Here is a 12,184-nt window from a genome sequence, read left to right as displayed (position 1 = left end):
TCATTGTGAACTTGCCCAATTGTATCAGTTTTCTAAGCCACTACTTTAATGGAGCTGTTCCGGATTTGCCCTGCAGAGGCCTACTGCAGAGTGTTCTGGCTCATTAATACATACTGCTGACCTTTGCCCTTATGCCATGTGTTCCTGCCAATCACAGCAGTGTGTGGATTCCAGTATCGGAAGTGCACAGCTCCTGTTTTCCAGAAAGTGATCTGTCCTTGGCACCACACAGACCCTTTTTTCTCGCTGTTATTTTGTAGCAGCAATTTTATCTTTTCCGGACGTGCTGTAACATTTGGTGATGGAGGGGTTGCGGCTTGAAATAGCCCTTCGAAATTTTCTCACATTTTTCTGATGCCCCGAATCGAGTTCAGCATCCCACATGAAGCCAATAAAAACAGGAAAATACCAATCGGGGAAAAATAGCATTAGGTGATGAGGCCAGGTTATACACTAAGCTTGTATTCCCTCGAAGTGGCTCAGTGGTTAGCACTGCAGCCTCACAGCACCAGGGACCCGTGTTTGATCCCAGCGTCGGACGACCATCTGTGTAGAGTTTGCACCTTCCCCTTTGTCTGTGCGAGTTTTCTGTGGGTGCTCTGGTTTCCTCCCACAGTCAAAAAAATATGTAGGTCAAGTGGATTGGCCTTGCTAAATTGTCCATAGTTTTAGGTGCATTAGTCAGAGGGAGATGGTTCTGGGTAGGTTGCTCTTCGGAGGGTCGATGTGGACTTGTTTCCACACTGTAGGGAAACTCGTATAAAAGAAATAAGTGGATGCACAAGATCCCATAGGCACAATTTTGAAAAAAAGCAGTGGGTGCAATTTTCCCCTCCCCTGTGGGTTATGAGAGAGGGGACAGGAGATGAATATATTTGGGCAAGTTGGCCCTGAGAGATACTTGCCCTTACCTCACCAATTAAGCTCTATGTGAGAAGGTCCTTTAGGGACATTCTTGACTCACCACCAATTAACAGCCACTAAAGGCTTCCACTGACCAATTGCCTGCAATCCCAGCAGGCAAGAAAAGTGGCTGGGTAACCATGGGAACATGCCTCCTGAATTTTGTACAGGCAGCCAATTGCCCCAGTCCGGGGGCAATCAGAGGCATAGATGGCAGGACATAGATGGGGCAGCTGCTGTCCTTGCCTCCTAGTCACTTGACATCATCTCTTCTGACCCCTATTGCAAGGAAAGCGATGGGATAAAGACCTACCTGCTTGTCATTAGGTCCACTGAGGCTTAACTAAGTGGCATCGACAGCCACTTAGGACCCAGAGGTCATTGGCTTCTGATTAGTTGGTCAATTCTGGGGAGTCATGACACCACTGTTGAGGCTTGCAATTGGCCAAGATACCCTCTGCAGCTCACCGATCGGCTCTTAGCAAGCTGATTGGTGCATGATCAGTGACGATTTCTCAGTGCTGAGTTAGTCAACACTGAGTGTACCCATCCTACCACTTCGACTCAAAAATGGAAAATCACAGCCAATGGGTTTTCCCCAGTGCCATAGACAATTCTTATTTACCAGGCAATATCTAAAAGGAAGATGATCCATTGGAATAGAAATGACCTGATCGTAAGTTAATTCTTTGTGTTTTTTGAAATCTTTGTTTATGAAAATTGGGTGCCTCGTTTCCTACAACAATGTCTATGCTTTACTTCACTGGTTTTGCGACACCTTGGGAAATCCTGAATTTTGATAGGAATTAATAAATGCAAGTTACTACAGCAAAAGAATTCATTTAACGGTCCCAAAGAACAACTCTCACAAAACTTCCTTTCACCATTTGCATTTAAACCGTCCTAGGCCGCTTTGCAGGAGTGTTATGTACTACCAATTAAGAACAATTCTGAAATGTAGTCACTATTGTAAGACGAAGGGAAGCCAAGTTGTGCACAGCAAGCTCCCACAAACAGCAATGAATCAGCTGTTTAAAATTCTAACACTTTGTTCCAAGTCAGAAGGCTGTACAGTGTGAGTATTTAGCTCTCAGCATGCAGTGCAAGCTCTAACCTCATCTCAATCTTTCAGGAAAAGGGTGCTAAATATTCACTGAGAGTTGCCGTTCGTATCTTAAATAGCCCTGATTTGGGGAGAGGTGGCGGTTGAATATAATGCTATAAAACATGGATTAGATTACTTACAGTGTGGAAACAGGCCCTTCGGCCCAACAAGTCCACACCGCCCCGCCGAAGTGCAACCCACCCATACCCCTACATTTACCCCTTACCTAACACTACGGGCAATTTAGCATGGCCAGTTCACCTGACCTGCACATCTTGGGACTGTGGGAGGAAACCGGAGCACCCAGAGGAAACCCACGCAGACATGGGGAGAACGTGCAAACTCCACACAGTCAGTCACCTGAGGCGGGAATTGAACCCGGGTCTCTGGCGCTGTGAGGCAGCAGTGCTAACCACTGTGCCACCGTGCCGCCCACCGTGCCGATTGCTGCAGAATAGTCACCCAATTATAGTACTAGAGGTAGTGCTGTGGAAAATCTGAGGTTGGGGTTGGGGGGTGTGATGTACTGAGAGGAAATTCAAGGGCACCCAACCATTGTTTTCTTCAAGCGACCAAACTGATCACAGCATGAGATACTTCAACCCAATATAATGTGACTGCAAATGCAACTAACAGTTAAAGGATTTAATGTCTTTAATATGAATGCTGATTTCTTAATTCTGTGTTGCAAGAAATATTACATAACTCAATCGTTGGACCATTATTGCCAATAAAGCTGTTCAAACAAAGTGAACATTTTTATGGAGAATGTGCTATTGAAACTTGACATTGAGATGCTTTGGGAGTTGTTGGGAGAGTTAACTTGGAAGAAGCAAAAGAGGAGATACTGGTAGAGAGATGGAGAAATCTGATGAGAGGGGGGAGAGGTGAATTCCAATGGTTTGAACTGAAGACAGAGCCACAAGCTGTGGATGAAAGGAGTGTAGGATGCAAAATAGGTCAAAACTGGAGGAGTAAAGTGATCTCAGCGAGGGCTGGAGGAAAGAAAGTGAGGGAAAATAAGAAGCAAAATGGTACTACACACCACCACTAAATTCAGAATTTAACCAGAGTGGACTTCAGGATAATAAGACCAGACATTGAGTTAATAACCCAGGAACCCAGGTTCATGCTCTGAGGCATGAACTCAAATCCTATCATGTCAGCTGGAGGAATTTACATTTGCATTGTTAAAATCTGGATCTGAACACCAAGTGCCAGTAATGGTGAAGATGAAACTATCAATGGTGATTAATTTGCTAATGTCCTCATGAAAGGAAACCTTCAGATTTAAGCTGATCTGTCCGATATGTGACACCAGATCCATAACAACATGGTTTATCTTCTGACATTTGCTAGTCCTAAACTCCAGCTGACACATTTTAAAAAATATTCTTTTTAAGGGAGATGAGCATCACTTGATAGGCCAGCACTTATTGCCCTGGAGAATGATGTGGTGAGCTGTTTTCTTGAACTACTACAGTCCTTAGGGTGTAGGAACAGAATTAAAGGGCAACTTTGTCACACAGAGGGTGGTACACTTATAGAATGAGCTGCCAGAGGAAGTGGTGGAGGCTGGTATTATTACAACCTTGAAAAGGCATCTGGATGAGTACATGAATAGAAAACAGCTTAGAGAGATATGGGCCAAATGCTGGTAAATGGGACTAGATTAATTTAGGATATCTGGGTGGCACGGACAACTGTATGACCACAGTACAACTAGGGAGTTCCAGGAATTTGACCAATGACAACAAAGCAATGATGATATATTCCCAAGTCAGGATGATGAATGGCTTGGAGGGGAATTTGCAGGTGGTGGTATTCCCACATATCAACTGCTCTCGTCCTTCCAGGTTGTAGAGGCCATGGGTTTGGAAGGTACTCTCAAAGGACCCTTGGTGTGAAATGAGTCACTCTCGCCTCACCACTGAAGTTCAGCTGTTATGCCATTGCTTGAAATAAGCTGTGATAGAGTCATGGAGGTACACAGCACAGAAACAGAACCTTCGGCCCAACTCGACCAAGTTTCATAAACTGAACGAATCTTATTTGCCTACGTTTGGCCCATATCCTTCTGAACCTTTCCCATCCATGTGCCTGTCTAAATATCATTTGAATGTTGTCATTGTATCTGTGATGGGGCTAGGAATCAAGTGACCCGGGTGAAACCTAAACTGACCTTCAACGAGAAGATTACTCTATTACAGGTGCCTCTGACAGCACTGTCGGCAGTTCCTTCCATCACTTCACATATTGATGGAAAGTAGACTGATAGGTGGTTACTGTTGAGGCTGAATTTGTCTTGCTTTTTACACAGATACCTGGGCAATTATTCACAGGTAGTTGCCAGTTGTGTAACTGTACTGGAAAAGCTCAACTAATTCTAAAGCACAATGATGTCATTCTTTACTTTCAGAGCTAACCCTCCCCCTTTTCCATACTGCCAGTTTTTTTTCCAAATTTTTTGGACCCTGGACTGTTTACTTCCATATTATTGCGTAGCCTCTGAGATTTTGGATTGCCTTTGTGCGTTGTGGCCCATAGGTACCACATTTAAGGTTCAAGACAGAGGCACAGCCTGTCCCATGATTTCAGTTCACCTTCATGGTTCTGATCTGTCTTATACAACAAGCTTTTCTTTCTGGTCATTAAATTCTTGTTACATTGGTTTCAAATAAGTAAAGGGGGGGTTATCACCACCCCATTCCCCTTTAAAACCCACAAGTCTCTGACCTTATAAATGACTGATGACCCGCTGCATTGACAGTCTGCTGATGGAGGATGAAAGTTACAGTTTGGTTTCACCCAGGAATTTTGACAAATCTTCAATTTCCCGGATGCACTTTGCTGACAATGTTTTCTGGCATCAATATTACTGCTGAATGTTGGTTTACCTTGGAAGGCCTGTCGCTTCCTCAAATAGTGTCAGAGGGCAGAGTTGGATGTCTGAATGAATTCACCCTCTCTGTTTGACGCTGCAGTGAGGTTGATTCATGTGATCCTTCTTGCTCATATTCCTTTGGATATTGCCATCATTTGGATCAGGTTCAATCATAGGCAGTAATGCTGACTCAGCTGTTTTAGTTCTGCTTCTTCTAAACTGTTCAACCACCTGCATCAAGAGTCCTCACTGTCTAATACAGTAGTTATGCCACCATTGAGGTACTGCCTCCCCACTGTACCTGTGTACTCTCTTGTCCTGCAAGGAGGCAGTTCTTAGGGAGAAGAACAGAATGCACTAAGGGGTGGAAAGGAGAGTGATTTTCAGACATCACTGTGAGATGGCACATTGGTAAAAGTGAGTGAGAGTGTTGAGTGCTCAGATGCAGGAGGGTCTGAATATACAGGAAGGGGTGGAGCAGCAAAGTGTGCTGGCCTGAGATACGCTGTGCAGGACAACGCTGAGAGTGTGTCTTGGCACCTCAAAGTAGGATATCACTTGTCATTGCTAAAAATCACACAACACCAGGTTATAGTCCAACAGGTTTAATTGGAAGCACTAGCTTTTGGAGCGCTGCTTCTTCATCAGGTGGTTGTGGTACTCCTTTGGCCCATTCAGTCAAAAACAACCAAATATTCTAATCCCATTTTCCAGCACTTGGCCCACCATCTTGCATGCCTTGGTATCACAAGTGCACATCTAAATACTTTTTAAATGTTATGAGGACTTTGCCTTTACCACACTTACAGGCAGTGAATTTCAGACTCCCACCATCCTCTAGGTGAAAATATGTTTCCTCACAACCCCTCTAAACCTTCTCTCCTTTCCCTTAACTCTATGGCCCATGGCCATTGATCGCTCCATTAAGGAGAACATTTTTTCCTGTTTACCTACTTATGCCCCTCAAGATTTTGTACTTCTGAAATATGTAACCCCTCAGGCTCCTCTGCTCTAAGGAGAACAGCCACAGTCTATCTCTCTTCAGAACCAAAACTCCCCAGCCCTGGCAACAGCCTGGTAAATCTCCTCTGTACCCACTCCAGTGCGATTACATCCCCTCTATAATATGGATTCTGGAACATTTTTGAACTTCTTACGGTAGTGCGTACAAGTTGGAGTGAACACACTCCTGCCGCTTACTAGCTTTGAGAGGTTAATGTTCCCTCCTGTCCTTCAGAAACATCATCTGATCTCAGCCAGTCAGATCCCACAACAAAACCTCCAGGTAAGAGACAGGGACCTCCAGCACTTTCCATTGTTATTGTTGTTGAAAGCAAGAGATAATTCAACCAGTTAACAAGAATCTTCCCTTTGACAGACATGGCCTGCCTTCCAATTGGTTGGGAATCCATCAGTGGAATGTTCATGCTGTGATTTAGTTAAAAGCCCATTGGAAAGCCTGCCTCAAAGACAAATAACCTCCAAGGATGCATGAGAATTTGTCCACCCATTGGATCATTTTCTACAGAAAGAGTCGATTTATCCATCATGCCTTTATCAGCTCTTTAAAGAGCTCTCCCATTAGTCCCGCTCCTCTACTCTTTCCCATTCCCTACAAATCATTCCCCTTTCCAAAACCGTACTCATTTCCCTTTTGAAAGCTTTAACGGAATCTTCTTCCTTTTAAACAGTACATCCTTGATCACAACAACTCTCTCTGTAATAATATTCTAATCTCGCCAGTTCTTTTACCAGAATACAGCTCCTATTAACCTTAAAACAATAGTCAAAAGATAACATAGTTATAAATAATATACCAGATATATAACTGGAATATGATTGCAGTTGGCTATGTAACATGATCTGTTTCCACTCAGAACTCACATATGAGTTAACATTCAACTCACTTATCTCTATCTATATCATAGTACAGGGACTCGTGCTAACATTTGATTTCCACCTGTCCCAGTGCCAGTTCTTCTTAGTATTATCTCTCACACATCAATAAATTTCTAGTTAACCACTAACAGAATGAGCTACATTGAAGGTGATCACTGTGAAATTAATAAACAAAAGCAAGTATGTAATAAAACACAGTATAACCACAACTCCCCTCCCATCCTCAATTCACAGCAACTGTAGTCAAATCCTTAATTGTGTCTTGGTGCATCGTTTCCAGTTGAGCATCCATTGGCTGTCATTGCAAACTGAAGTACTGTTTAAAGCCATATTACTCAGTTGAAATGTAAGCTATTTATAACATTCTGAAGAATCTGTGCGAGGCCATTACATAAAACTGTTAGAATTGATTTCAGAAGTATGGAGGGGCAGTGAAGAGTAGGGAATTCTTTCTCAGCTGAGTTGAGAAATAGTAGTCCTGGAAATGGACAATTTTCCATCTACTCTTTTAAAATAAATGTTAAACAAGATAGACAGCCCTGATGGGGCATTATAATGAAAACAAAAATCAAACGCCTAATTGATGGAGAAACTTATCTAAATTAAATTGAAATGTCACTGCCAGATAGGAGAGTGCACCTGATTTCAGGCATTTAATGCCATTGCTATTCAAAAAAAAAGCAATGGTGAATAAAATCAATAGACTTGCTCACCAATGAATACCAGTAGTTCCACTCAACTCCAAACTTATTGCAGCTTTGGTCGAAACGGGGACAGAGGTAAAAGTGATTGCCCTTGACACCAAGGCAGCATTCAATACATGTGACGTCAAGGCATCCTGGTAAATTTGAAGGCATTAGGAAGCATGGGAAATATCTCCACTCGTTGGAGGACAATCACCTCACCCTCAGGACATGATTGCAGGAATTCCTCATGGTAATGTCTAAGGTCTAATCAGGTTCAGCTTCTTCCTCAAAGATTTTCCTTCATCATCAGATAGGAAGTGAGGACGGCCATGATCTGAAACTCACTGGTTACCAATCTTCAAATTATGAAGGGGAAAATTCAGCCCATTATCACAGTACCCCAGCAATACAACAGCATTGATTTTGCACTCAGTGGCGTGAGAATCCATGATTTGCAAAGTCAGAGGCAACAATATTGACCACAGCACCACAAATAAATCCAACAAATGTAAACCAACTCAGGTCAGATTTGTGAGCTTTCATTAAATATAAACTTAGGGGCAACTTACATTCTCATGGCTCAACCTCATGCCTGGGACATGACTAGAAATCAACAGGAGTAACTGAGCAAGCTTCACTTGGTTGATTGGAAACAAGATGCAAAGAGTAACGGACACTTTCCCATTTCATTATGCTCATGTATTCATTTAGCTCTTGCCAATTAATAACATGACTTGTTTTCTAAAACCCAACATCAGCTTAGAAAAGAAAGCCTGTCATACAAATTTCTTTCTTCTCAAAGGTCTATCATTAAACAATTGAAGTAAACTTCAATCCAGTTCAGAATGATTGCACAAAAAAGTCTCATCTCTTTGTCTAGGCTGTAAGTGAAAATACTGTGAATAAGCTTGACCCAGCTCCTAGTGGGCATATTTCCAGAGTAAAGACATGTTTACAATTTGGCCTGAATTTGAACTAAATTAGTTGGCTGTTATAAACAGGCACCACCTTGTAAGGAAAGGAAATGTTATATATAAGAAAATAAAAACACTTGCACTTCTACAGCACCTTCCAGGAGGCCCATAAAGCATCCGAGAGCCAACAAAGTATTATTGTTGTAAAATGGCAAAATATTAGAGCCATTGGTATACAGCAAGGTCCCACCACAGCTGATGAGATCAATGTGCCGATCTCCTATTTCGGTGATGTTTGTAAATATACATTGGGACATCTGGGACTCACCTGCAATTTTCAAATAATGGCATGCAATTTTGCATGTCCACCTGAAATGGAACAAAAGGATTGAGCTGAATAAGCCTAGTTTTCCCACTTAGGTCTCTGGAATGATTCTTCATAAACTTATATACCAACATATAAACAAGGAACAATAGCAGGCCACTCAGCCATAGAGTCATAGAGATGTACAGCACAGAAACAGACCTTTCAGTCCAACCAGTTCATGCCGACCAGATATCCCAACCCAATCTAGTCCCACATGCCAGTACCCGGCTCATATCCCTCCAAATGCTTCCCATTCATATACCTATCCAAATGCCTTTTAAATGTTACAATTGTACTAGCCTCCACTACTTCCTCTGGCAGCTCATTCCATATACGTGCCTCCCTCTGCCTGAAAAGGTTGCCCCTTAGGTCTCTTTTATATCTTTCCCCTCTCACCCTAAACCTATGCCCTCTAGTTCTGGACTCCCCTACCCCAGGGAAAAGACTTTCTCTATTTATCCTCCTTCAGTCGGCACAGTGGCCCAGTGGTTAGCACTGCTGCCTCACAGCACCAGAGTCCCAGATTCGATTCCAGCCTTGGGCGACTGTCTGTGTGGAGTTTGCACATTCTCCCCGTGTCTGCGTGGGTTTCCTTCGGGTGCTCCGGTTTCCTCCCACAATCCAAAGATGTGGAGGTCAGGTGGATTGGCCATGCTAAATTGCCCTTGGTGTTCGGTGCATTAGTCAAAGGGCGATGGGTCTGGGCGGATTGCTCTTCAGAGGGTCAGTGAGGACTGGTTGGGCCAAAGGGCCTGTTTCCACACTGTAGGGAATCTAATCTAAACCTGTTCCACCATTCAATAAGATTATGGCTGATCAGATTTTAACCTCAATATCTACATTCCTGCATATCCCAATAATCTTTCATCCTCTTGGCAATCAAGAATCTATCTACCTCGGCTTTAAAATTATTGTAAAATTCTGTATCCACTGCTTTATGAGGAAGGGTATTGTACTCACAACCCTCTGAGAGCCAAATATTTCCTCATCTCTGTTTTAAATGGGTGACCACTTATTTTTAAACTGCGAAGCCTAGTTCTAGATTCTCCCTCAAAAAGAAACATCCTTTAAACATCCACCCGGTCATGTCCCCTCAGGATCTTGCATATTTCAACTAAGTCACCTCTGACTCTTTTAAACTCCAGAGGATACAGGCCTAGCCTGTCTAAATTTTCTAATAAGGCATGTGAACTCATTCGAGGCATGATGTGCCTCTGAGGCAAGATAGCTGTCAGTATAAAGGCAGCCTTAGATTTGTTTTCCAAACACGATGTTGAATTCGTGGCACAGTTTGTGCAGTAGGAGGGAGCCTATATTTAACCCAAGCTCATCAATGATGCAGGAGGGTCCCACACACAGAAACATAATATCAGTATATGTTGAATAAAGTTGCAGACAAAGTAATTGGAGCCACTCAGTGTTTCTAGGAATGGAGTAAATATGCCTGACACTTGTACTATACCTTATATAGTTTTAAAATGCTTGAATGGCTTACCATTAATGTCCAGAAGGCAGCATAGTAACCTTTACACTTTGACCCTTTACCTGGAACCATTCCTCCAGTTAGCGCCTTCACCCATAATGTTATGTTCCCTAATTTCTTACAATTCCAGGCAGGATATCCCTAATTGTTTGGCTCATAGGCTGGTCACAACAAAGTTAATTTAAAAGTGGACCTCTTTCCTTGTGATGCCTTTCTCCCAAACTCAAGTAAACTTAGGTTTTTATAAGGAGCCAATTTAAGCAGACTTTCTGGAGTTAACAAAGAGTGAAATTATTTATTACTAAACACAGGAAGAGTTATTAATTGAATACACGTACGCATAGAGATAAGAGATGAGTCCAAAAATGTAAGTGTTAAAAGATGCAAATGAGCAGTCTCTGAATTGTTTGCAAACAGCAGTTAATTGAAAGTTGCAGCTGTTGCTGTGGGGGTTGACATTGGTAGTTGGGGAGTAGGTTTCACAATCCTTAGTTTTGCCATGATCTAATTTCTATTTGAAAGTCACTCTTGAATCTGCTTCCCTTTCTGACAATGCATTACCATGTGGTCATAACCTCCTTCTCATTCTCCTCACAATTGTCTTCAATCTATGTCCTCCACACAATAGAAACTCCTCCTCCTTTATTGTGTCACAATGCTCATTGTCTTGAAGCTTGGCGAGTTAGTGAAGAGATTGGACTGTGGGTGGAAGCGGTTAAGTTAAACAACCACACTCCAATCTGGGCTATCTCAGCCTCTTCACCTGAATTCAGCAACTGGAAATGCAACAGCAAGCCACATGAGGCAATGTGAGCGATAGATTATCCATCTTGAGAGTCAATATAGAACAATGGCCGCTCACAGCATGAGACTGCGATATTGGGAAGCTCCTCAAGCAGTTGGCGAAAATCCAAGTTTGCATTATGAAGTCCCCTGTCCAAAAAGTCTCAAGGAGGATCACATACTGATGAGCAATTTTGCCATTCAGATAAATCAACTTAATGTCTGGATGTGGTTAGTTTCCACAAAGAGCTTTCAAAGGAACCTCCTCAATTATGCTAAAGACTCAGAGGCCAAGTGCTAGGCCTTTTCTCGTTGGAACAGCGAAGGATGAGGGGTGACTTGATAGAGGTTTATAAGATGATCAGAGGAATAGATAGAATAGACAGTCAGAAACTTTTTCCCCGGGTACAACAGAGTGTTACAAGGGGACATAAATTTAAAGTGAAGGGTGGAAGGTATAGGGGAGATGTCAGGGGTGGGTTCTTTACCCAGAGAGTGGTGGGAGCATGGAATGCGCTGCCTGTGGGAGTGGTAGAGTCAGAATCTTTGGTGACCTTTAAGCGGCAATTGGATAGGTACATGGATGGGTGCTTAAGCTAGGACAAATGTTCGGCACAACATCGTGGGCCGAAGGGCCTGTTCTGTGCTGTATTGTTCTATGTTCTAAAGAGAGGAATCTTTACACAAAACCCCATTCATTATGGGCATTGACAATGTTAGAAACAAGTTTTAATAACATTAGATGAGACCACCAAAACTGGAAACAAGACTATTTATTCTATGATCTTGCAAGAAAGGGCATCAAATGCAGAAGCAAATGAGCAATGAACATTCAAACTAGTACACAGTTATACTTTTGAGCTGCATGAGGTCATCTCTCCCGACTCTTACATTACCCAATCTTTCTTATTGTATTCTACCACTACCCTGGGTTTCTCCCTCCTTTGGGCCCTTCCCTTATTACTTTCTTATTGATCTTCTAGCAAGTTATACACCCTGTACATATCTGTTTTGCCAACATATATATTCCCTTACATCCATATTTCCTTAATACTATGTCACACATAGCTTGGGAGCCCCAATGACTACCCTGGTGTAAAGTGGCTCAGATGTTTCTCATGACCAGTTTACTCAACATTTCCCTCCCATCCGGGAGGGTC

This window comes from Chiloscyllium plagiosum, chromosome 21 (genome assembly GCF_004010195.1).
Source record: "Chiloscyllium plagiosum isolate BGI_BamShark_2017 chromosome 21, ASM401019v2, whole genome shotgun sequence".
In the NCBI taxonomy this organism is placed as follows: domain Eukaryota; kingdom Metazoa; phylum Chordata; class Chondrichthyes; order Orectolobiformes; family Hemiscylliidae; genus Chiloscyllium; species Chiloscyllium plagiosum.
This window is presented reverse-complemented; position numbering follows the sequence as displayed.